This window comes from Taeniopygia guttata, chromosome 3, assembly GCF_048771995.1.
Source record: "Taeniopygia guttata chromosome 3, bTaeGut7.mat, whole genome shotgun sequence".
Taxonomy (NCBI): domain Eukaryota; kingdom Metazoa; phylum Chordata; class Aves; order Passeriformes; family Estrildidae; genus Taeniopygia; species Taeniopygia guttata.
In genome coordinates, this window is record NC_133027.1 from 11513685 (window position 1) to 11535849 (window position 22165).

At 53.5% G+C, this 22165-nt stretch overlaps 1 long non-coding RNA gene across 1 annotated transcript; it reads right to left on the reverse strand.

Moving 5' to 3' along the window:
- Window positions 1-6034: 6034 nt before the first annotated feature.
- Window positions 6035-8667, reverse strand: LOC140683544 (uncharacterized). Its single transcript, XR_012054720.1, has 5 exons — window positions 8595-8667; window positions 8327-8447; window positions 7131-7725; window positions 6667-6786; window positions 6035-6291 (listed from the first exon to the last, which is right to left on the reverse strand). It is a non-coding gene; the product is annotated as an uncharacterized lncRNA (long non-coding RNA).
- Between the last annotated feature and the right edge of the window lie 13498 nt (window positions 8668-22165).

Genomic DNA, 22165 nt, shown 5'->3' on the forward strand with positions numbered 1-22165 from the left:
CTTCCACCTCCACAATGTCTGTCTCCCACTGTTGCGTTTGGGGGTCTTTCCAAGTTATTACAGACTTGTGGGAACTCCCGGACGCGTCTGTAAAAACTGTCAAGGCCTTGAGTGGCTTTTTGCTCTGAATTTGTTTGATGGACAATGCGAATTGAATTTCTGATTCAAAAATTTTGTGGGCTGGTCTCAAAACTGAAATTTTGCCTGTGTAGCTGTCTAGAGAGAACTGCAGGGATTCATTTTCCTGTAACAGATGTTCTAGCATGGCCTTGGTGAATTGGCCCGATTCCAATTTGATGGGAATGTGAATGCAATCAAAGTCACATCCAGCTAACTCTCGGATCCGAGCTCTTGCTTTGCGGATCAGTTCCGCTACTAACTCCTGTGGCCTTGTCATTCTCTTGGACCGATGGTGACTTAGGAAGACCCATTCTATGATGGAGAGTGGGTCCCTTCGGTCTTGGTCCTTGCCCTTCCTTGGGGTGTCTGTCCATTGAAATATCACACCATGGAGGTGTGGCAGCCTGCCCAATATGATGAATTTAAAAGGCAGGTCCGGATCATACCGGTGGGCCTGTCTGGCAGACATTGTCTCCTGGACCCTAATCAAAGCTGCTTGGGCCTCTGGGGTGAGTTCCCTGGGAGAACTCGGCTCCTCCCCCCCTTTCAATAAATCGAAAAGAGGGGCTAGGTCTCTGTTTGTAATGCCTAGCCATGGCCTCACCCAGTTCAAAGAACCGCACAGCTGCTGGACGTCTGCTAGGGTCCGAATTTTGCTTTTGATGGCCAATTTTTGCGGAGTAATAGTCCGCTTGGTAATTTCCAAGCCCAGGTACTTCCAGGGTGGCATCTTTTGAATCTTATCTTCTCGCAGCTCGAACCCTGCAGCAACCAACGTATCGGTTGTCAGGTTAAGCGCGTGTGTAAGGAGATCGTCATTGGGAGCACAAATCAGGATATCATCCATATAATGTTGGATGATCACGCCCTCGGTGGCTGTACGGACTGGGGTCAGCAATGAAGCTACATACCGCTGGCAAATGGTGGGCGAGCATTTGAGGCCCTGTGGTAATACTCGCCAATGGTACCGCTCCATTGGGGCTTCTCGGTTAAGGGACGGAACCGAGAAGGCAAAACGTGGTGCATCGTCTGGGTGGAGGGGAATATGAAAGAAGCAATTTTTGATGTCAATCACAGCCAATTCCCAATCTTTGGGTAACATTGTGGGGGACGGCATCCCTGGTTGGAGTGGACCCATATTTTCGATCACATTGTTGATGGCACGAAAGTCGTGGAGCAACCGCCATTCGTCTTTGCCTGGTTTTTTCAGGACAAAGACGGGGGAATTCCAAGGAGATGTTGTTTCTTGGATATGTCCCTTGGCAAGTTGTTCTGCCACGAGTTTTTGGAGCGCTTTTAATTTTTGTTTATTGAGCGGCCACTGCTCTACCCAGATTGGAACATCAGAGAGCCAATTTAACTTTTGGGTAGGACACTCCTCAGTGACCGCTGCCCGAAAAACCTGGGGGGTAGGAATGGTCAATGAGACCCCCCACTGGGCCATCAGGTCCCTTCCCCACAGGGGCTCCGTGTAATCCAGAACAAACGGACGCAGGTAAGCTGTCTGTCTGTTTGGCCCCTCAAATTTGATGATGTTTTTTGACTGTTTTGCCAATTGTGCCCCTCCGACACCTTGAATGTGTCCAGCCACGTCCTGCAACTCCCAACGCGACGGCCAATCCCGTGAGGGAATGACTGTGACGTCTGCCCCTGTGTCCAAGAGGCCGTTAAGCCACTTGTGCTCACCGCCGTTCCACATGTAACACTCAATTTTGGGTTTATCCTTCCCAATTACCTGGGCCTGACACACCTCGTAGATCTGCTTTGCGGTTTTCCTCCACAGGTCTTCTGGGTAGACAGGAGCCCCAGATACAGGTATGGCCTGGGCGATGATTTGCCCTTTGGGAAGGTAGACTGGCGGGTGAGCACAGTGCAGCCACAGCACCAGATGTTTAGGGTTTACAGGTGTCAAATTGGGTGCGATAGTGATGTCGAGTGGCGTGTATTTTGTGTCCCCAAGGACGATGTACTTACTGTGGAGTTTTCTACAGGTCCCTGGGTCCTGTGTGTCCACTGTGACAAAGTGCCAATTGCTGTCCCTGAGCAGTAGGGGTTCGGTTAGGGCCAACCTGTATGGAGAGAAGTTGGACTGGGTGTTAAGGATGGGCCTGGGATGGTCGGGGTCCCGACCAAGCCATGCCTGTGAGATGAAATTCCCAACTCCTCCCACACAGGCTGGTTCACCAGCTCTTGTTCCCCTATTGTGCACTCCAGAAATGTCGTGTTTGGTATTAGAGTTATTGTCCTCAGGTGGGTATGCTAATGTGTTGTCCCTCCTGCCCCCTGATGTTATGTTTCCCACCAAATTTGTGTCCTCACGCAGGGAGGGACTGCGCTGGGAAATCAGTTTTTTGAATGTCCCCCTGAGTTGGAGGCACCTTGCCCTTGCTGCTGTTTTTTAAAACGCAAGAAGTCCTCTTTGAGGGGGCAGTGAGACGCCCAGTGTCCTTTCTTATTGCACAGGTTGCAGGGCCGTCCTGGATGGTAGCCTTTGGGTGGTGGCCCAGTGAAGCGGCGTGCAGGAGCCGGAGCTGTGGATGGCGTGTGGGCTTCGGCAAAGGAGACTCTCCGTGATGGCGTTTGGGGTGTCCCCGGAGGGTCTTTTGAAGGCAGGGTGAGACTTCGAGCGCACACGTCCAGCATGTCTTGGAGCGTTGGCTCTGGGTCGAGGGGCAGGCTCAGCATCGCCTGTCGGCAGGCCTCGTTGGCATTCTGCAGGGCGATCTGCTTCACCATGCCCTGCCTCAATCCGTCCTCTGGCACCTGCGATTCAGCTGCCCTGTACAACCTGTCTACGAAACTAACGAAAGATTCCTGTGTCTCCTGCTTAATAGAAAAACAGTTAACAACAGGACCACGGGGTTTTAACTTAAAAAATGCTTTTTCTGCCGCATTGGCAGTTGCTGCCAATGCCCCCCTTGGAATCTTTTCAGCCTGTGTTGTTGCCACGTCCCAATCCCCTATCCCGCACAGGTGGTCAATGGTTAACATGCCTCCATCGGTGTCAGAGGAGGTCTCGGCTTTTGCCCAAAGTTGCGGTAATGCATCCCGTACCTCCCGCCTCCATGCGGATTCCCATACCAAAAACTCAGCTTGAGTAAGCAAGCACAAAAACAGAGCGCGAATGTCAGCAGGGACGTACTCGTTGGAGGAAAGTGTGACTTTTAAAAGTCCCCGAAAGTATTCACTTTCCCGACCAAAGTCTTTTTGGGCTTTGCAAACATCTCTAATTACAGCCTGTGGGATAGGGGTCCACTGTGCCAAGGGTCTGCCCCTCTGCCGCGGGGTGTAGGTGACTGGTGCGGCAGAAAAGGCAAGCAGGGGTTGCGGCAGGTCGCGGCTTCCCCCCTCCCCCCCTCCCTCCTCCTCCGTCCCCCCCCCTCCCTCGGGAACCGAGGCATGGGAACCAGAGGGCGGGCCACGGGAACCGAGGGCGGGGGCAGGACCAGGGCTAGGGGGTGTGGCTGGTGTTACCTCACCCGCAGGGGCGGGGTCGGAGGGAGGACTGATGAATGATTCATTAGGGGAGGTGCCAGAAGGGGGTGGAGGGGAGGGGTGGGTGGAGAAGTCTCGGGAGTGGGAGGGGTTGGCTGTAGGGCGAAGGGGGTCGTTAGGAGACAAAGAATGCAGGGAGGGGGATGGGCATGCCATGCGGTCCCCTCCATGTTGTGCCTTGGGGCAGGGAAGGGAATCATTTTGGGAAAGGTCCGGGGAAGGTCCTGGGGAGGAATCTGGGGTTTTAAAACTCACAACTTTGCTAAGAGAGGAGGTTTGGGGAGGGGAAGGGTGCAGGGCGATGCCAGCATCGTCCTGCGATGGAGCCTGGGGGTTAGCAGAGAGACCAGAATCTGCCTGCGGCTGGTTTTGCCAGGATGCCTGTCTGAGAATCCCCGGGCTAGGGAGAGAGGGATAGGAGAGGGTTTTTGGGGGATTTGGGGGGCTTGGGAGGCAGCGTTCGCCCTGCGGTGGCTTTGGCTTCCCTTCACAGTTATCTTTGACAACATTTTTCAGTTGGATTGCCAGGTGGATAAAAATTGAAAAGGACTGATCCTCCTTTTGGGCAATTTCTTTTTTCACTCGGTCCCAGAATTGAACTTGGTACAAATTTTCCTGCGACAGGTCCTGGAAAGACTGCAGAAGCCACCGTGCAAAACGCTTCACGTCTGATTTTTTACATTTCTTCCCTCCCCCCACTAAAATTCCTAGGGTTTGAACATAAATTCTCTCCTGTGACACAGACATTTTTGCACCCATTATGTCAATGTTAAGGCGTGTCACAACCCTCGCGGCTGGTAAAATAACAAAAGAAGAAAAAAAAGACACCTGTCGGAGACTGGGAAGCCTTCCCTTACAAACTCCCTGAAGCGGGAGACAAAATGTGGGCTCTTACGCCCTCTTGTGGGAGAAAGAGAAACTCACCCCAAAGGGAGCAAGGCGTACCCAGCCCAGGGGGACCCCGGTAACTCACCACGGGTCTGGCGACGTCCGAAGGTGAAACGAAACGTCCAGCTGCGAAGTTTTCGCCGTGGGGGGGCCGAGCTTCAGCGGTGCTAGCCAAAGGTGCCGGCCCCACCCCTCTGGAAGCCTTGGCTCCTTAAAACAGAACCACGGCTTGCGAGGGTGTTGTAACGTCCACGAGGTAAATCAATGAGCTTTTCGGGGCTTGGTGGTCCTCAGTCCGTGTGCTTGGAGCTCCCAAGCAACGCGTTTGGGCGCCACAACTGCCTTAGCGCTCTCTCTTGTCCCCCCTTTCGTCCCAAGCAACACGTTCGGGCGCCACAACTGCCTTAGCGCTCTCTCTTGTCCCCCTCTCGTCCCCCCTTTCTTGTCTTCCCCTCCGTGAGGGGGGGGGAGCGCTGGCAACTTCCGTGCTTTCCGGCGAACCCTCGCGGGTATCTGCCGGTGCTGCGTGGGTTTGGGAGCGAGGCGAGTCCCGAGGCAAATAAAAGGAGAGAGACTTTTTCCCCCGCGGGCGATATCTCGGTTTATTGCGGCTTGGTTGGGAAGGCAAAAACCGAGAAGCTGCTGCGTGCTAAGTTCGAGTTTGTCCGTGCCGCCTGGCCGATTCGGGGGCGGGGCGGCGCGCTCCGAAGCTGGCCGCGATCCAAGAGAGGCTGCGTGTGGAGCCGCAGCGCTGCAGCCGGCACGTGCGGGAGCCGCAGCGACCGCGGCAGTGGCGACGGCGGCGGTGAGGCTGCGGCAGCGATCGCAGGACAGTCCGAGGCGGCCGCGATCGCCCGGGGCAGCGGCGGCGGTTGCGGCAGTCAGGGGCCGGGCGAGAGAGAGAGCCGCGGCAGCACGCAGGAATCAGGCGGGAGAAAAAGCCCATGGGTTGGGCAGCAGCAGCGATCAGGGGCCAGGCGGGAGAAAAAGCACCGGGGCGTCCCCAACCTGTTCTATAAGTACTGGATAGGGGAAACCCGGGGCGGCCAATGAGATAACGCCACGGGGGGACTGGGGATAGTGGGGTGCAGGGGTCCAATGGGAGATGGACAGATGGAAGGGTGCCAGGTCGTCTCCCGACCCCGCCGCGTGGCTGACAGATGGTCTGAGAGACGTAAACAGAGTGACTGGGCACTTTCTCGGGAAGGCAGACCGTGGGGGGAAATGGGAGAACCCGGGGGGTCGCTACAGATCGCGAGAGGGTACATGGAATGACCTTATACATAATAGAACATATAATAACACAATTCCACAAATAGCAATATATATATTTTAAAAGCCAACTACAACTACATCAAAAGAGATACTTACACAACTGTATACCCAGGAAAAAGAATTTCACACAGATATATGTGTGTATATGTGTATACATATATACACATATATTTAATAGCAAATATATATATATACATATATACATATACATATATCTATATCTATATCTATATCTAATATATATATATATATATATATATATATAGTATACCAACAGAACAACATTAGTATACATAAATATAACAACATATACTAATGGAAATAAACCCATACAAATAGCAAGACACATATGGAAATATACACGGAATTATCACTGTCTATGTGCAAGTCCATGTATCTCTAAACAGATCTACAAACAGAGGGATCCCAGCTGCCCCATCTCCAAAGCCTCTCCCTCAGTCTCTTCCTCCCGTGCAGAGCAGCTCTCCTGGACAGGGATGGCAGAAGGCACAGCTGGCAAGCAAAGGGAACACTGAGTCAGTACGGGGACCTTTCCCTTGGCAACAGCTGCACTTCCATGAGGGAGGAGAAGATCTCAGAGCCTCCCCAGGAGGGTGAGAAGGAAAAAGCAGCCGAGCGGGCCAGGCCGTGGTGAGCGTAGCCGCGGCGGGACTGTCCCCCAGCCCCGGCAGCCCGGCACAGCCGGCACAGCTCCCGGGCCCTGCCGGCACAGCTGCCTTGCCCAAGGACAGCCCCTGTGCCAGCCGGGGCAGCTGTGCTGAGCAGCCCCAGCACGGGCAGGGCCCGCTCCTGCCCCGCCAGGCAGTGCCCGCAGCCTCAGCCCCGCCACCCTCAGCCCCACCCTGCCTCCCCGGTCCTGTGCCTCACCCGGGCTCTCTCCAGGGTGGCAGCAGCAGGTCCTCCATCCCTGCTCTTGCTGCTGGCCAGCGGCTTCTCCCTGCTGGATCCCGTCGGTCTCCGGCTGTCCTCAAGGTCTTCACTGCAGCTCTGGCAAAAGCGGAGGCTCTGGAATTACTTCCAAGGCCTGGCGGAGCTGCAGTCCCGGAGCCCTCTGTGCTCCCTGCCGGCCCCTCCATCCCCTCAGCCCCGCCATGCTCTCGGCAAAGCCCCAGCCCCCTTCAGTTTCTTCAGCCCCTCACAGTCCTCTCACCCCCTCAGTCCCTTCTGACCCTTCCTGTCCCCCTAGACCCGCCACGCCCTCGGCCTGTGCCACTTCCCTGTCACCTCAGTGCCACCATCGCCCTCGGCTGCCCCACACCCCTCAGCCCCAGCAGCACCTCAGGGTCACCGTCCCTTCAGCGTCACCGCCCCCTCGGCCCCCTCGCTCTCACCGTCCTTCAGCAGCTCCTCAGGGGACAGGGCCTGGGGCCAGCGGCAGCTCCCACTGCTCCAGGGACACCCGGGCTCGAACTGCTGCTCCGCCCGGCCCGGCCCCAGCTCGGACCCAGCACAGGCAGAGGGGACACAGGGGGCACAGGGGAAAAGCAAGAGGTGAGGGAGGAAGCAGAGCAGAGGAAGAAGTTAAAAAGAGGCCTATACCTATACAGGCATCAATCTATGTAACTAAACTCCCATACATCAAAATAAAGATGCCTATCTATAAATGTAACTACATACACTTAAATGTAACTATACACATGTATAAATGCAACTATGGGCATCTATAACTAAAACTGCACACCTAAAAATATAAATATATACACTTAAAGCTAAAAATAAATTAACTATTCAGATCTCTAACCCTCTAGATAGATAAATGTAACTATATAAACCTATACATACAACTACATACATAAATGTAACTATACGCATCTATTAATATAACTAGAGACAGAGGAATTCTACCTGCCCGATGGTCACAGGCTCTTCCTCTGTCTCTTCCAGCCACACAGGGCAGCCCTCCTGGGGAAGTCAATCACACTGGATCTGGGAAGCAAAGGAAACACTGAGTCAATATTGGCCTTTGCCCAAGTGTCCCTTGAGCACCAATTGTCCGTCCATGAGGAACTTTAAAAGATGGCCTGAAAGGCAGACTCTCACTTGGCAATTTGAAGCCTGCTCTTTAAAGAACAGGGATCCTTCCAAGTGTTCAAAACTGAACAGTATAAAGTATTTAAGTATCCTGACAGAGTCTCAGCACTCACAGTGCAAATGGCACCCAAGAGAGCTTGAAACAGAGACAGTGCCAGTGACAGAGAGACCACCGTCCTCACTGAAATGGCTGAAGGCTGCTGAGGGCTGAGTTATGAACCAAATTGGGACAGCCAGCTTGGTGATACAACTCCCACAAGGTCAGGTTTATTCCCTGCTCTCTTGCCACAGCAGAGGACTTGGTGTCAGAGCCTCTACAGAAGCATGGAGGGCAGGGCTCGGGCAGGTTGTGCCAGTGCAGGATTTGAACTAAAGGCACCGGGAAGCACCAACCCTTCAGACAAGAACTCAACTCTTCTCATCTCCCCTCCTGCCAGAGGCAGGCTCAGAGCAGCCGTCTCACACCTCTCTAAACCAATGGGGGCTCTGTCCTTACCAGGCTCCTCGGGCTCTGGAGAACTGTTCCCGCAGCTCTTGGTGCCAGATGGAGTTTCCTCGGCTGCAGCTCGGTCCACAGGCTCCCCTCCTGAAGACTCAGGGACAACATTAATATTCCCCTTGAAAGAACAATAGAAAATAAGAAAATTAGAGATCATTCGGTATTTTGCTGGGATCACATCAAGGATAAGTTACTCTCCTTCTCCATGTAACAACATTGAAAAGCTCTCAGCCCAGCCTCTTCTCTTCCTCTCCAATGGGATTACCTGAGCAGAGGGAGACCTTTCAGACAGGGACCTCCTGATCTCCCAAATCATTTGCTCTATGGCAAAGCCTAGATCCACTGGTGGCAATTGCTCTTCCCCAGGGGCCTTCTGCGCTGAGCTGGAGGCTGTCAATGCTGCAGCACTGCCAGGTGGAGCACTGGGGGCTGAAGTGCCTGAGGCAGCTGCAAGAATCCAAACACATTGGTCAGGCTCCACAATGTGGCTCTGGGACACAGATCTCTGTTGCTACCCTGGATCAAACATCACAGGAAGCACACAGGAAAACCAGACAGAGAACCTTCTGGCTTTCTAATAGGTTTAATAGGCTTGACAATTTTGGGCCAAGAATGACAGAGCTGACAGATCCTTATGGAAAGATACTTCAGTCACTTTTCATGACCTTTTGGAAAAGCAAGGAGCTACAGCTCTTTTCCTACCTTGCGAGACAGAGGCTGGGGGCTGCTGCTCCCTGTGGAGAGGCTGGAAGCTGCCGGGCTGCATCCTGAGCAGCTCCCGGTCGACTGGAGGCAGCTGCTCTCCGTAGAGGTCCTGGAAGCGGCTGCGGGGCTGCGCCCCTGCGAGCGGCAGCAGCGGCTCCCCACAGAAACCGAGCAAGTCGGAGGGCGGGATCTGAAGCACCTCCTGCTCGGCGGGCGGCGGCCGCTGCCCATAGAACTCCTGGAAGTGGCTCGGCCCCTCCCGCCGGGCCGGCACGGGCCGGTCCCGGTGCAGCAGGTGGAAGCCGCAGGGCGGGCGCCGGGCGAGCAGCGGCTGCTCTCCGGGCGGCTGCTGGAAGCGGCCGGGCCAGGGGCTGCGCAGCTCCCGCCCGTCCGGCAGCGTCCACTCCCTGTGCAGCAGGAGGAAGCGCTGGGCGGGCGCCCGGGCGGCAGCGGCGGCCGCTCCGTGGGCAGCGGCTGGAAGCGAGCGTGCCCGCCCTGCCCGTCCGGCAGCAGCCGTGCCCCGGGGAGCTGCTGCGAGCCGCAGGGCGGGCGCCTGCGGCACTCCCGCCCCGCTGCCGGCCGCTGCCTGTTGGGCGTGCTCCGGCGCCTGACGCGGAGCAGGAGGTCGGGGCGGTCACGGCGAAAGCAGGGGTTGCTGTAGTGGAGCCAGGCCCCGGCATCGCCCGGCGCAGCTGAGCCAGCCCGGCCCGGCACCCTGCGGAAGCCGTAGCGGTGGAGCTGGCGCACGAAGCTGCGGAACTGCGTGGCCCTGAAGGGGTGCGGGGCCGGCCCCTGGGCGTCGCCCGGGCTGAGCATCTCCCGCTCAAAGAGGGAGCGGTCGATGAGCAGCCCCTGGGCCCGGCTCTCCCAGCGCATGGAGCGGACGCTGTTATAAATAAATTCACTTTCAAAGGCAAAGTTACTAATAGTTAATTATTACACTAAGCCATTATGGATTGTTAATCAATATAATGAGGTGTTATATAATTAATGTGATAAGTTATTCAGTTAAATGTACGGTTATTTAAGTGTGTGTATATGGCTACTAAACAGAGAAATGCAGGTTAGTAATAAGGTGCAATAGTAAGAATGTTCCAGAAAAGTTACATCAAAGGGTGATGAGAGCAACTCGAACTACAATTGGGAAACCAGCCACCCAATAGGATTGCTGTATTCCAAACTGATTGGTCGGACTGCACCATCTTACAGACCTGTCAGTGAGCAAGAAAAGGACCCATCTGCAAGAGGATCCAAAGCGCACCAAGCAAGCAACCCCAAGAGACTTTAAAAATCCCTGGGTGGGACGCACCCGGGGTCTTTCAAGGGTACCTCGTGTCTGGAGAAACACCTTGTTACACGGCACTGTTACAGTTACCTCTGGCTTTTCCCGCAGGCCCTAGGCTTACCCTGAGGCCTCCTCCTCTGTTGTTCTAGTTTTTAACAAATAGGCACATTTTTTCTAGAAGTCATCAACCTCCTTTTAATTTCATTTTGCCTGTTTACCACAATGAAATTCAGGATTTCAGCAGCAAGACAAGAGCAGGCAGCTTGGCAGGCCTCCATCATCTCCAGTACTCACCTGCCTTGCAAATTCCTCTGGTTCCTTTAGCCATTGGCTGAACTCCTGTTCTTGACCTGAGGCCTTCTCCTATTACCTGTGAGATTGGGACCTGTTTGCTTCTACCTGTGGCACATTCTGAGGAGGTTTAGAATGAAATGATGGACAAGAATTCCACAGAACCTGCATTTTGGATTGTTTGCCTGTTTGGTGCTTGCAGCTGTCTGCAGCAGATTTGGAGTTTGTGGTTCAGTGAGCTATACGGCCCAGAAAAGAAAAGGCTAAGCTCAGGAAAACCAGGATCAATTCACTCAGCTCCTGCAGGCCAAAAATGAGAGTGCAGCAAATGACTGAAAAATGCAGTACTACTATGCAGCACGTATCCAGCGTGGGCATGACAGAGATTTCAAACCCACATCCATGGAGGAATCTGACCTGGCAGGTTTCCCACAAGCCAAAGGGAGTGTTTTTTTGCAAAGGCACCAGGAGCTCAGTGTGGGACAGAGAACTTTGTCAAGAGAAGGGCTGACCTGGCAGCTGGTGGAAGTGGAGAGAACAGGCATGGGTGCACCCACACTGTGAGGGCTGCCCCAAGGGCCCCCCTGGCCATTAACATGACGTGGGCACTGCCCCGTGCAGAGGACGTGTCCCTGCCATATTGCCAACATCAACACTGCTCCAGTGCCATGCAAACACATATGGGCCATTTGTTCCTTGGCACATGACGTGGGCACTGCCCCGTGCAGAGGACATGTCCCTGCCATATTGCCAACATCAACACTGCTCCAGTGTCATGCAAATACATATGGGCCATTTGTTCCTCGGCATCTTTTCCCCACTAAAAAAATCGTTCTTCCTTCAGTGAGCCCTACAATTTGCTGGTTGATGTTAGCCATGCAGTAAATGTGCAGGAATGACAGGCATTCCAATTTAGGGAACTAGTTTTAGTCAGAAGCACTGGTGGCCAAGGTACAGGGTGTGTGGGCTTGGTGCCTGTTCTGCATTCCTCTTGGATACTTTGAGCTACGGGTTATGCACTGCAAGCAAGTTTTGTGTTGCTTTGGGACAGTGTGTGCCCTGTCAAAGGAGTCCTTTTTGTCGCCTGATGCTGTTAAGGCTGTGGACAAATGCAAGCATCCTTCTCTTTCCCCTGCAATTGTAGGGTGTGCAGGCATGTGCAAGTGTCTTAATTTTGCCTTCTTCTTATACAGTTGGCTGATTGCTGCAGGTGACCCTTTTTTTCCTCTTTGTCTTGTGTTGCCTTGTAAAAGACAACGGCAACCTGGTTCTGGGGGCAGCACGGTGGTCCGGCCTCTCCAGACCACTCGGGCTAATCGACAAAGACGCTGGCACCAATTTGGTGGACGATCGAAAAGCCTTTATTATCTCATCTCGTGGGTTTAAATAGTCTCGGGGGTCTTTGCTACGTCAGAGGGGGGTTGTGGGGTCTCAGGGGTTAGTCGGTAGTGGAAAACTACTGCAACAGGTGTGGTCACATGCTTCTGGGGTTAATAGATAACGTGGGGCAGGGAGAAGGGGGGAAGGGTCTCTCTTTCCGTCACATCCCGTGATCTTCCGTTCGCCTGTCCCTATCTACCACAGTCTTGCACAGACTGGGGACGTGTGCAGGTGGGTTCTTTTTCCATTTTTTTCCCTGGCCTGCAGACTTGAGCAGAACAGATCAAATGATGGAGTGAATCCATAGAGCAGTTGGCAGGGCTTTCTTGTTGGTGTCATCCCACAAAGTTTTTAACGGTCTGACAGGTAAGTAAGAGATTTTTCACTGGGCCGAAACAAAACTGACATAATGATGCCATATTTTTGGTAAAGCTCCTGCCAACAGCTTCAGCTCAAAAGGGAGTGTCTCTTGCCCAGCAGGGTGTCTGAAGGCATCCATTTTTTATCTCTGTGGTTGTAGGATCTGCAGACACATGCACGTGTCCTTTTTTCTTCCTTTTTCTTTTACACTCTGTGGATTTCTGCAGGTGTCCTTTTTTCCCGCCCTGATTTGCTGTACAACTACAGAACTCATGCAAGTGTCTTTTTGTCTTCCTTTTTTGGCACAGTCTGCAAACTTGTGCAAGCATCCATGCTTTTTCATTTAGTGGTACGGTCTGGGGACTTTTGCAAGGGTCCATTGTTTTCATCTTTTCACTGCACACTCTGGGCATTCTTGCAAACGGGTGATTTTTCTCTTTCTGTTTCATGGTCTGTGGACTGAGCAGTGTTGTTCAAATGATGGAGCGAGTCTGTAGAGCAGTCGACAGCGCTTCCTCCTTGGCGGCCCTCGCCGTACTGCCGCTGGCGCTGCCGGGCGGGCATCAGTAGCTGCGTCTTGGGCAGCATGGCCGGGCCTCGGCTCCGTCTGTCACGACTCCGGCCCCAACTCCGCTTCCGGCTCCTCTCGGGGCCCGCGGAGGACACACGTAGCAGGGCCTCACCCCCGCCTCCCTGAGCTGCGCCTTCCCCGGACCAAGCTCAGCCGCTCAGTAGCGCGGCCGCCCGCCCCGAGCCGCCGCTGCCCCGTTCGGGTGGAGGTGCCCGGCCTGGGCTGCTCGGGGGACATAGCGGGGAGGTCGGGGATTGTTCCCAGCCCCGGCCCGAGCGCTGACAGCCGCGTCTCGCCCACAGGGAAGGCTCAGGAGCCCTGCAGGAGCGATTCCGCTGGGTTACCTGCAGAAGCGCGGTGCCCGGCGCCGTCTACTCGGGGCTGGCAGGGACGTGCGCGGTGGGGCTGGCAGGGACGGAGCAGGGGGCGGTGGAGGACAGGGAGCAGGGACTCTGCAGGTCAGGATCTGAGCTCAGCCCGCTGCTCCCACTGGCTCACCGGTGCCCATGGAATGTGTGCCACGGGATCGCATCGATCATTAGGGCGAGCTGGTGAGTGACTTGGGCCGACAGCAGAAAACAGCAAGGGACAGGCGGGGAAAGCCAAGGCCTGGGAGAGTGGAAACCACCAGGACACCTGGAGGGAGAGCGGGCGTGAGCTCAGTGGAGGGCTCAGAGCATCCTGGGCTGGGTGAGGGCTTCCTGAGCCCTGAACGGTACCAGCCCTGCTGATGGCCTTGTGGTCTTTTTGCAACCCTACAGAATCTGCATGCTCCTGGAGATTGAGCTGCAGGACAAGGTGTCCACTGGGTTCCATGGTGTTGTTCAGCTCTTGGATTTGTGGCAGCTCCCTAATAGCTTCTTGCTGGTGATGGATCGCCCTGAGCACTCTCAGAACCTCTTTGACTTCCTTCTGCCATGGGGGCTGTAGTAGTAGGGACAGGCGAACGGAAGATCACGGGATGTGACGGAAAGAGAGACCCTTCCCCCCCTCTCCCTGCTCCACGTTATCTATTAACCCCAAAAGCATGTGACCACACCTGCCCCAGTAGTTTTCCACTCCCGACTAACCCTTGAGACCCCACAACTCCCCTCTGACGTAGCAAAGACCCCCAAGACTATTTAAACCCACGAGATGAGATAATAAAGGCTTTCGATCGTCCGCCACGTTGGTGCAAGCGTCTTTGTCGATAGCCCGAGCGGTCTGGAGAGGCCAGACCGCCGTGCTGCCTCTTAGAACCAGGTCGCCCGCTGTCTTTTACAAAGGCAACATATTTGGTGCCGAAACCCAGGAAGATTCGCTCGGGTAACGAGGTACACCTGGACAGGAGCAGCGGCCGGAGCGGTCAGACCGTATCTTGGCACAGGGAGACGTCCCAGGACCCGCGAGCATCATGGACAGCGTCGCCAAGGTCGTAAGTTTGAATTATAAGCAGTGGAGTATCGAATTTAAGCTCAAGGACTTTTATCTTGCTATAGCGAGGCTGCTTGAGCTTGGGGCAACCGAATGCCCAGTGGATGCCATGCATCCGGGAATATGGGAAAAGTGCACAGCCACGCTAGCCGAGGACACAAAATCCTCAGGCAGTGGCAAGAGCCTTAAGGCATGGGGCAAAGTAGAAAAAGCCCCGCGCAGGGCAATAGAAGAGCAGGAGACGTGGAGCGCGGCGCGTACGTGTTTATTAGTTACTCCCAAGCTTGGGGTGGGGGCGGGAACGCAAACTGCCCCTGAGAACGATCTGCCCGGTAGCAGGGACCCGAGGGGGCCCGGCGCGTCACCTCCTTCCCCAGATCAGAGCCCAATCCCTGCCGCGGAAATCCCCCGAGAAATCGCCGCTTCCCCACCCGTCCCGCCGCCGCCACCGGCCCGCGATCCGTTGTCAGAAGTGCAGCAGAGCGCGGAATGTTTTTGGCAAGGGCTGGCGAAAGAAGCCAGAGACGCAGAAACCGCGGCTCGAGAAAACACGTCGGCCATGCCGCCCCCCCAGCCCTTTGAAAATGGCGCTGGCCACCATGGAGAGGGGTGGGGCGCGGCCGGTCTCGGCGCGAAAACTCGAGAGCCGCGTGATTTCAGGAATGCGCATGCGCGGGAGAAAGAGGCGGAGAGCAGCAGAGAGCGCGGAGCCAATCGGCGGCTGCGCTGGGGGCCGCTACCATATAAGGGAGAAACCACCCCCTGCAGGAGGCGCAGCGAGCCGGGGGGCCGGGAGCGGCGCCAGCCCCGCGGGGAGGAGCGAGCTCGGAGCCGAACAAAAAGGCACCGAGCCCCGGAAGTGCGCCGGCATTCAACTTCCGACTCGGAGCCTGGCAGCAGCTCCGCCGGCTCGGAGGAGCCGACGGAAGCCGGCCAGAACTCCAAGACAGAGAAAACAGAGCCAACGTGATTTAAGACAAAACCAAGTAAAGTTCTAAGCCGCACCGAAAAGTGGTCACAATACGAACCAACCCAGTTTACCAGCTGGGGAAAAATATCCTTTTGGGGCTGCGGGAGAAAAGGGCGTCTCGCCAAAGAATGCGGGTCCCGGCCCCAGGGGAACGGGACGAGGGAGGGAGCGTGCGGACCGCACGCAGCCTCCTCCCACCGCAAATACAAGGCGGCTCATCTATGCCAACCCGCAGTGGGGCGGGGAGCCCTCATACTTCATACCCCCGCCAGAGACACAATTGCAGAGTTTCCAAACACAGCCCGCGGTACCTTCGTACCCACTACCACTGCAGACAGCGCCTGTGCTGTAGGGTCAGCAGGGGACGCCCCAGAACGGGACCCCTGGGTGGCCCTGGCCATGAAAATAGGGAAAGAGCTCCCGAGGGTGTGGGGGACATGCCGCCTTTATGGCAGTCAGGACCCCCACGTAATAGGGCTCCAGCTTTGGGCAGACACAAGAGCAGACTGCCTGATGTTTCCCCAAGCACTGGGGCCCCGACGCTGGCAATGCAAAGACGCCCCCGCAGTGAACGGGGTGGGAGGGCTGTCCCGAGCTTGAAAAAGCACCCAATTGGTAGCTATAACGCTGCATACAAAGAAAAGGCCAGAACGGACAGTAGCAGTCCACCCTTACATTTTACAAAACTCTCCACCCTTGATAGGAAGGGACATCCTTGCTATGTTAGGAGTCAGGATTACGAATTTATAATGAGGGCCACTGCTGCACACCCACTGCTGCCAATCAAACCTGACCTTCAGAACAAAACTAATGAAAAGCTGTGAGTTTCTGTTTGCAGGACATGCTCGTGAACCATCCCCGTGATGCATATACCCCTGCTCCAGAGAGAGATAACAGACCACCAAACCGCCAGACAAAGCCCGAAAATCCCACGGCGGTGAGACCCAGACATGCACAGTGTCTTTGTGCGATTCTGCTATTAGGGCTTGTGGCCAGAGGGCAAGCTGACCCAGGCCACTACCCTCATCAGCCATTTAAGTGGGTCACGCAACATCTTTCAAGCGACAAGGTGTTCAAAGAGATCACCACAGCAAACACCCCATCCTTCGTGTTCCACATAGCCAACCTGTTTAGAAGCTACCTTACTAAACCTAAGCGAAACCAAATCGAACCTAACTAACCCCTGTTAGCTTTACTATGATGTTAAACCCCCCTTTTTCTACGAAGGCATTGCTTTAGACACCCCCTTCAGTTATTACTCACGTTTACCAAACCACCCTTTCCTTAACAAGTCACAAGTTTGTACCTCACTCCAGTGCCTATATCTACGACTACCTCATTTTATATATGATAAGGGGAGGGGAGATGTAGTAGTAGGGACAGGCGAATGGAAGATCACGGGATGTGACGGAAAGAGAGACCCTTCCCCCCTCTCCCTGCTCCACGTTATCTATTAACCCCAAAAGCATGTGACCACACCTGCCCCAGTAGTTTTCCACTCCCGACTAACTCTTGGGACCCCACAACCCCCCTCTGACGTAGCATGCGGCTTTCGGGGGTCACTTGCGGCTTTCCCCCGTCCCTCCCCGGCCCCCCGGGACCCCTCCGGCTAGCTGTCCCCTCAGGGGACCGGGGTTTGCCGCGGTCCCGCTGCACTGGGCTTACCAGACAGCGGCTGGGTTAGCACGGTTCGAGCGGCTGCGGCACCTCAGTCGCCGCAAGGAGTTGAGATAAAGAGACAAAGAGAGGTCAGTTGTATGCAGTCCAGAAAGATTGTATTGCCTGAACAGTTGCAGGGACAAAAGACGCTGGGCTACTGCCCAGATACAGTTTTATACAGCAAAATTAAGAGATAAGGTCTAAACAATAGAGACAGTGTTCAGCATGGGCTCATCAGAACCACCCCAGGGGTCAGGTCCAATGGGAACTGCTCAGGGGTGGGGAGAAGGGGGTTTACATAAAGATGCTGAAGCGAAACTTTCCCGAAACAATGGGGCATACATAAATGTATCTTTCCCTCATACCTAAATGTATCTTTTCCTCAGCTTCCAACTCCCCAAGGCCTTTCTAAATCCCTTCCTCCACGATACCATGCTAGCGTGATAGCAACATCTCCCTCTTTTTTACTTAATAAGATGAACGGTGCCTTGGGAGAAGGTAAAACTGCGGTTCTCAAACTGCGGTGTCTTTCTGCTTGTCGTCTTCCCACCAATCGCTCTCCGTGACGGCAGCAGCGATGAGAACAGGTGCGGAAGCCTTAGGCTTCGAGGTGATGACCTTGGAGATTATTTGCTTAAGAATCCCAAATGCTAATAAAACTAAAAACAGTGCAACTAGAAAGTAAAAGATGTCTTTTAAAAGAGACACTGCCCACCCAGAAAGGTCCCAGTCTTTGAACAGATCTTTAAACCAATCCTCATTTTCTTGCTTCACACTCCCAATGAGGCTTCTCATTTCCTGAATGGACGAGTGGACACTCTGGCCTTTAGATGACAGATTAAAACAGCACAAACCATCAAACTCTTTACATCCATGACCATGTGCCAACAGCAGGAAATCAATAGCTGCCCGATTTTGGAGGGTAGCCTTTCTGGTTATTTCCTCGTCTTCTAGGAGGTTACTCAGGGCTGTTGATGTTAAATTTGCCTGCTTCGTCACCCAGCATTCCAGATTGCCTAATTCACTCAATGCTTTTGCTGCCGCAACCCATGGTAAAAACACAGAGACGGCAACTCTTTTGGATTTTGCCCAATGGTAAATTTCTGCATCACAATGTTCATCAAATTGACTTGCACTTCGCTTAGTAATTTTTGTCTCACCTTTTGCTCGCCCGATTGGAATTTGGGTCATGTTGGGGGAAGCAAGGGTCAGATGCCCGAAAGTGCATGGACCTCCAATAAGACGAGAGGGGATTCCAGGGTAAGCTCTGTCCCCACAGATAAGAAACACTCCTTTGTCCAGCTTGCGGGGACGGAAATCAGTGGTGGATGCAGATTTCAGCTTATAGACAGCTGTGCACCATTGACCCGCCCTGAATTCTACCTTGTACTGTTTGACTTGCTCATATAATTTTACTTCTTTGGTTGGGGAAAAATCAAATTGAATGCAATATTCAGCTTTTGCGGAGCCCAGGAGTTCTAATTCCTGGGGCTCTCCCTCAGCAGAGGGCAAGTCTAGGATCCACTTTTGCCACAAAATGAGGGGGTTTTGCACTGGTATTTTCCCTACTCCAGGTATTTTATTTTCGTTCACCTGCTTTTGCAAGCGGACCAGACCGATTGGGAACTCATCTCCCTTACTTGGAACCCCTACTAAACATGTGGACATCGGATTTTCTGCTGAGGCAGTAGACAAACACATGTGATCTTGTTTCAAGGCTTGGGCGAGTGTGACCCACACATTTTTCTTGGGCTGTGGAACAATCCACGCGTCCACCGTGCACGGGTAGATGGCCATTGTCTGGAACCAAACGATGAGCAGGAATGTGGAAATTGACATTCTGCTAGTCTGAAAGAAAGATAAAATCATATAACAAGGTAAACTAACTCTGAAAAAGGTACAATTTGCTCTGCCAGTATAAAGGAAAACAGGGATTAGGGGTCTCCTCCTTCCTTGCGGCGTTTTGTGTCTGACGCAACTGCGTTTTCTGTGGGATTCCCCTGAGTATCAGGGGGGTGGTTTTGTGGTGGACTCACTCCCCGTTCGGCAGTATATGGTCTGACCCATTTCTTAGGAATCCACCCGAGTCCAGAGGGTGTGGATACGCACGCATACCCCCGTCCCCAAGTGATGAGCTGGTGTGGACCCTGGATCTCTCCAGAGTCTGGATCCCTAATTAACACTGGAGGTCTCTCTTCGGGTCTGAGCTGTTGATGTTGTTTAAAATGACGCAGGACTGGGGGTTCAGGCCTATCAAAAGAACAATTTAAGAAGTTAATGGTGAAAAGGGCTTTGCAGAGCCTCATCTGCGGAGATAGGACCTGGATATCTCCCCGCTGGCGAAGGAGGACCTTTTTTAAGGTCTGATGTGTTCTTTCTATCACAGCCTGGCCGGTGGGGGAGTGTGCAATTCCTGTCCGATGGTTCACTCCCCACTCTTGTAAAAACTCACCAAACGCTCTGGAAATATAGGCTGGGCCATTATCTGTCTTGATGGTTGTGGGGACCCCTAAGGCTGCAAATGCCTGCATAAGATGTTTTTTGGCATCTGCAGTTTTTTGTCCAGTGTGGGCTGAGGCAAAGACTGCTCCGGAGAAAGTATCTACTGAAACATGTACATGTTGGAACTTCCCGAACTCCTGTATATGTGTGATGTCAGTTTGCCACACTTCACAACTGCGGAGTCCCCTGGGGTTCACTCCTGAACTCACAGTTGGTAAAGTGGACTCCTGACACTGGGGGCAAGCAGCCACAATTGCATTGGCTTGGTCACGCCGCAATTGGAATTGGCGGACCAGTCCCGGGGCATTTTGATGAAACAATTGATGGCTTACCTTGGCCTGTTCGAGGATGTTTGGTTGGCCAGCCAGCTGCAGAGGAGCAGCCAGTGCATCTGCTCTACGATTACCTTCAGCTATAAAACCTGGAAGATCTGTGTGTGATCTCACGTGCATTACGAAAAAAGGCTGCTCTCGGTGTGAAACTAGAAAGATTAGTTTTGAGAGCAAACTGAATATCACTGGGTTGGAAACCTCTTTGAGCACTGCATGTTCTGCCCTGGACACCACACCTGCTACATATGCTGAATCTGTAACTATATTAATTGGTTCTGAAAACTTTTCAAAGGCCCTGACAACAGCGTCCAGCTCAGCAACCTGTGGGGAGCCCTCCACAACCTTTACATCAGCTTCCCACTGCTGAGTCTGGGGGTCTTTCCATGTGATCACAGATTTGTGGGACCCTCCCGACGCGTCTGTGAAAACTGTCAGTGCTTTCAGTGGTTCACTGCTCTGGATACTTTTTGGGATCAAATGAAACTCTGTTTCAAACAATCTGTGGCCTGGATGGTTGATGAGAATTTGTCCAGTGAAACTGTCTAGGGAGAATTGCAAGTTTTCATTGGTCTGAAACAGGTGCTCGAGTATTTCCTTAGAGAGTCTCCCTGTGGATATTTTGATAGGGAGATGAATGCATGCGAAGTCACACCCTGCCAACACCTGCAATCGAGCCCTGGCCCTCATGATCAGCTGGGCCATCAACTCTTGTGGCTTGGTGATACTTTTGGACAACTGATGACCAAGGAACACCCACTCTATAATTAAGAGGGAATCCCGATGGTCTGTGTCCCATTGAAAGATCAACCCATGGAGGTGTGGCAACTTACCAAGGATGATGAATCCGAAAGGCAAGCCCTCACGACACCTGTGGGCCTGTCTGTCTGCTAGGGTGGACTGAATTTTCTCCAAAGCAGCCCTGGCCTCCTGGGTCAGGGCCCTCGGGGAGTCTAACTCTTCCCCCCCTTTTAATAAATTGAAGATGGGGGACAACTCTCCCGTGGTGAGCCCCAGCCAGGGTCTGACCCAATTTAGAGACCCGCAAAGCTGGTGGAGGTCTCGTAATGTTTTTGGATCATCATTTATCATTGGTCTCTGGGGTGTGATGGTTCTGTTACCAATTTCAAGGCCCAGATACTTCCAAGGCGGCAGGTGCTGCACCTTTTCCTTTTGCAACTCAAATCCAGCCGCCGACAAGGCTGAGATAGTGTCCTCCAATGCCTTTGCAAGTACGTTGTCACTGTTGGCACAAACAAGGACATCATCCATGTAATGATACAAAATGCAATCCTTCCACTTGACACGGACTGGGGACAGAACTCTGGCCACATACCACTGGCAGATGGTGGGAGAGCATTTGAGACCCTGAGGAAGGACTGTCCAATGGTAGCGTTTCATGGGAGCCGCTCTGTTAAGAGAGGGCTCGGAAAAGGCAAAGCATGGTGCATCATCTGGGTGTAGGGGAATTTGGAAGAAGCAGTCTTTGATATCAAGCACTGCCAATTTCCAATTCTGGGGAAGCATAGATGGGGAAGGCATTCCTGGTTGAAGAGATCCCATGTCCTCAATGACGTTATTAATTTTTCTCAGATCGTGGAGGAGCCTCCACTTGTCTTTCCCCGGTTTCTTGATAACAAACACCGGAGAATTCCAAGGGCTCTGGGTTTCTACTATATGTCCTTTTGCCAATTCCTCTTTTACAATTTGAGAGAGCGCTCTTGTCTTTTCTGTAGTCAGCGGCCACTGGTCTACCCAGACGGGTGTATCTGTGAGCCACTTAAGTTTTTGGGTAGGGCGCTCCTCAGTGGCCGCACCTAAAAATCCTGGGGGCTTGGTAGTTCTAACTTCGCCCCCCATTGGGACATGGCATCTCTTCCCCAGAGGGTGAATTTTGAATCCAGAACAAATGGGCGTAGAGATGCTGATTGCCCATTTGGTCCCTTGATTTGGACCACATTTTTGGACTGTTGTGCTACTTTTGGACCTCCCACACCTATAACTGGGTGGCCTACATTTTCCAACTCCCATTGCTTTGGCCATTTTTGAGGAGGAATGACTGTCACATCTGCCCCGGTGTCCATCATCCCCTGAAGGAGAACGGAATGGCCCTCGCTCTGGAGGCCACACCACACAAGGGGTTTCTCCTCTCCCAGCGTCTCGGTGTAAAAGACTGAGAGGGCATGATCATCACACAAAAGATGGGGCACTGGAATGGCCTGCGCAATGATCTGTCCCTCCGCCAGGAAAAGAGGAGGGTGGACACAGCGTGCCATGAGATAGAAGGTCCTGGGATCGAGTGTAACGATGCCAGGAGGGATTTCTATCTCCTTAGGAGTGTACTTTGTGTCCCCAATGACAAGGTACTTGC